Here is a 4,459-nt window from a genome sequence, read left to right on the forward strand (position 1 = left end):
AGAGCATCTAACTCTTCCCGAATATGCTCTCTGAGCGTATGTGGATACCTCCTCTCTTTTACGTAAGTAATTTTATCTTGTTTCTGGGGGATTTGGTGCATTGTTTGTCCGGTCACCCCCAGTAACTTCCTCCTTGAAGAAAATATCTGCATATTTGTCCTTTATTTCCTGTCTCCAATTCCTCCCCCCTCCTTGGATCGCACCTAGCTTCTCCCATTCGAAGCTCGCGACACCGATATCTTCTCTTCCCCAACCGAATCGTCCACAGGCCCTTGTTATTCCTAATCCCCGCACTTGCCTTTCCTAATAGATCGCAACCTATAATAGCCTGATATTCACGGGAAATTTTCTCCACGATATGAACCCTGAAACCCCTTCTTCGATCCCCCATTCCCGTAAATCAATGTCCGCCTCCCCTTCTACTCTACAGGGCCCACCCAGGGATTAATTAACAATGACATACCTGAACATCCATCTGGAGTTTCCTCTCACCGCCGCTCAGCTTCCTCAGCGCCTCCCGGTACAGGATGGTGTGGGAGCTCCCCGTGTCCACGAGGCATCTCACGCCGCTCACCTTGATGATAGGCAGACCGCTGATCTCTCCTTTGATGTTGAAAATCTCTAATGTGCAGTCGCCCCTCTCCTGGCACCCACCTCAACAGGAGCCCAAGAGGAGAAAAAAAGGCAGCTATTACACCCCAATTTTTATTGCTTAATTGAAAACTATGTATAATTACTAGTTCTCGTGATATAGCTTTTTCAAAAGGAACATTTCATAAAAATGTTGTATGGGACGTACTGAAAGATCAGTTGTTAGTGTATCCATTTTCAGAAATCTATATCTCAGGAACTATGTAACGTACATATGTTAATGTTAGCACTCAAATTAAAGCTAGTTTAATAGGCTATAAAGTACTTTATGACGTTTATTTTCGTAGGAGTAGTAATTTTCATGAAATTTGCTAAAATATATTGATTTATAGTTGTTCGGACAAATTTTCATTTGCCAAATTTATATTTATATGTGAATATTATAAAAACTACTACCCCTACAAAGATAAGTGTCATAAACTACTTTATAGTAAGTTAAATTTTCTTTCTTTTGAGATTTGGCTAAGATATGTGCGTCTTATGGGTCATGAGATATATTTTTTTCAAAAATCCGACATTTTATACAAACAACAAGAAATTAACATTTAGGGAGTTTATTTTGACAAATATCATAAAAAGTACTACTCCTACAAAGATAAAAAGTATTAATTACTTTATAGTCCATTAAACTAGCTTTTATTTGAATGCTGATAGGCATCTGTACGTCGAATGGTTTCTGAAATAAAGTTTTTCATAAATCAAACTTATTGTCCGAACAACTATAAATCAATTTATTTTAGCAAATATCATGAAAACTACTACTCCTACGAAGGTGAAGGTCATAAACTACTTTAAATTACATTAAACTAGCTTTAATTTGGGTGTTAATAGACATCGGTACGTCACATAGTTCCTGAGATATAGGTTTCTCAAAATAAATTAACTAGTTACTGATATTTCAATACATTTTTATGCTTTTTAAAAGGCTATATCTCGAGAACTATTGGATGTAAATAGCTAATATAGGGCTAATATTTCAGCAAATTTACTCTTCTTTAAATAATATTCTTTTAGATTTTTTAGTGTTGTTGGTAGTTTTTAAGATATAGAGCTCAAAATGAAAAATTAATGTTTTTTTTTTTCACGTTTTGAAACAGCCACCATTTTTTATTTCCCCTACCTACACTTGGAGACTCATCAGTTTTTACTAGTAATTAAACATAGTTTTCATTAAAATAATTAAAAACTGGGGTGAGATAACTGCCTTTTTTTCTTCTCGGCTCTTGTACTATTTGTACCAGAACTCTACAAGGGTATATAATAATAATTAATAATGTAAGGAGGTTCCTTCAATCATGCAGGAAATGACTCTTTCGATTTTATTATTTTTATATAATTTTTTCCATGTTATCACACAATTTATCTCTTTATGTGAAATGATTTAAGATATATAATTCTTGCTTTTATTAAGTGCTTTATGAATTGGACGAAATGGGACAAATTTGACCTAAATATTTCTTCCATAAGATTGCATATTTTGCATCTTTTAGTATCATATAAATTTCTATTTTAATTGCGTAAAAGTTAATAATTTAAAATTAATTTACATTGAAAATAATTATCTGCCATAGCGGGATTCGAACCTAGGTCCTTACAGTTGTTGGCACAGTGCCTTACCAATGTATATGTTTATGTTAGTTATAAAATAACTAAATAGTTAACACTCAAAAAATTAAATTAAGAACAGAAAACATTAAAATTTGCAACAAACTTAAAACGTGTAAGTTCAAACAATTTTATATTGAACGTCATTCTCATGATTCGAATTTCCTTCGAGGTTGAAGTGAATTTGAAGGTAGGGAAAAAAGATTTGACGAAAATCGGATCTCTTATATATTACAGATGACGATGTAGGAATCCCAATGAGCCTGGAATAATGTTTTCCACCATGCTTTGTTGCTGCTTCTTGGAACCCAAATTATCCAAAAACTGACTCGTAAAAGAAATATTTCCCATGGGTACTTCCAAACCAAATTCCTATTACTGGAAATCCTTTTTCTTCGAATTCTCATGTATACTTTCCCCTAAGTGAGGAATACATTTTATATAAATGTCCTCTTTTCTCTCGAATATTATTGTATGATCTATTGTTAGTGTTTCTCTCATATTCAATCCTTATATAGGTCGAACTTTTGTTTTTAAATTAAATTACTAAATGTATATTAAAAAAAAAATTATTATCTTCTGAAAAATGAAGTAAAATGTTTAATGAATATATAAGGATTTGAGAATAATTTTTTTCTTACCTTCTAAAAGTATTTATTTATTCACATATACAATATATAATACAAAATATATATGTACTAATTGTTTTTAATAATATATATCAGAAGATCGTCAGGATTGCGGTCAAAAAAAGAACAAATAGTTTATAACTATTTTAATGTCCGACGTTTCGCCCCACTTTACAGGGCTTCATCAGGGTTGTTCAAAGCGAAAGGTTGAACCATTATGCAACCATACCATTATGCAGTTTTTAATAATACTTTTTCCGCCCCCCATTTTAAGGATTGGGGAGAAGTAAAGTTATTACTGGTCCCATTCTTTTTTTTTCCTACCTCCTAATTAAATTTATTAAACAGATCAAACATATATATCTACATATATGCATACCTATTTAGTGCCCCTCCTTTGTTACATGGCATTATAAGGGATTGGACTAGGTCCGATGAAGCCAGGGGACAATAATAATAATATTACAAAATTACAACAATAATATTACAAAATTACAATATATTGAATATTGAATATTCAACTCCTCGTGGCACTACGGTCGTGTGTTTGACTCCATAACTGGCCTTTTATTATTTTTTTTTCTCACCCCTCTATTAATTTTCATCATTTAAACAAAAACATATGTTTACAAAATAATACATAATACATAACGAACATAATTGTCCTTCCTTTGCCTGAAGGGCATTTTAAGGTAGGTTGTGACATCCGCTGTAAGCAGGGGAGCACAGTGGCGCTTACTCGCCATCTGCATTATTATGAGTGGGAAGGGACCTCTCTACTAGTAATAAATGGCTGGGTTTAGACTGAGTCTGAACCTCCTTCCAGGTCTTGCTAGAGTGGGTTTGCACAGGCCTTCATTCCATCAAAGAACTAGATGTGCCGTCGGCCTATGAACTCCGGAACGGAGCTGGAGAACGAACCAAGCTGGAGTTCTTGGTGGATGGTACTGTACCTGGCCCTCTGTAGTGTGGTGCCTCGGCACTAAACCCGTCCCCCCTTTTTTTTCTCTCGCACTTCTATTAATTTTATTATCTCAAACAAAACATGATACGAAAATTGGAATATGTATATATAATAAACATAAATGTCCTTCGGATATACTGGAAGATTATTGATTGACCGTATATGAATGGAATATGGGAACAGTACCATCCACCATTTTTTTTTTTTACCGCTCTCGGACCATATTCCATTCATCGTAAATGTCCTTTCTTTGCCTGAAGGGCATTTTAAGGTAGGTCGTGAGATCCGCTGTGTGCAAAAGAACACTGTGGCGCTTACTCGCCGATGGCGTTGTCACGAGTGGGAAGAGGCCTGTCTACTAATGATGAGTGCTTGAGTTTAAACAGAGTCTGAACCCCTTCCCTTGGAGAATACGTTGACCAATGGAACAGTGCCTTGCCACCTCACAACGCTAAAACGTTCAGGGAGTGAGGGTTCTGTATCAATTTTGAAATATTTACTTAAAACGGGAATAGGAGACTAAAGATAGTTAAATCGAACAATATTTAAAAAGCGCCCAAAATTGGAAAACAGCGTGACATTGTGTTAAGAATAAAGATACAAAAAATAT

Source organism: Halyomorpha halys, unplaced genomic scaffold, assembly GCF_000696795.3.
Source record: "Halyomorpha halys isolate HHAL.00 unplaced genomic scaffold, Hhal_1.1 Scaffold476.1, whole genome shotgun sequence".
NCBI classification, from domain to species: domain Eukaryota; kingdom Metazoa; phylum Arthropoda; class Insecta; order Hemiptera; family Pentatomidae; genus Halyomorpha; species Halyomorpha halys.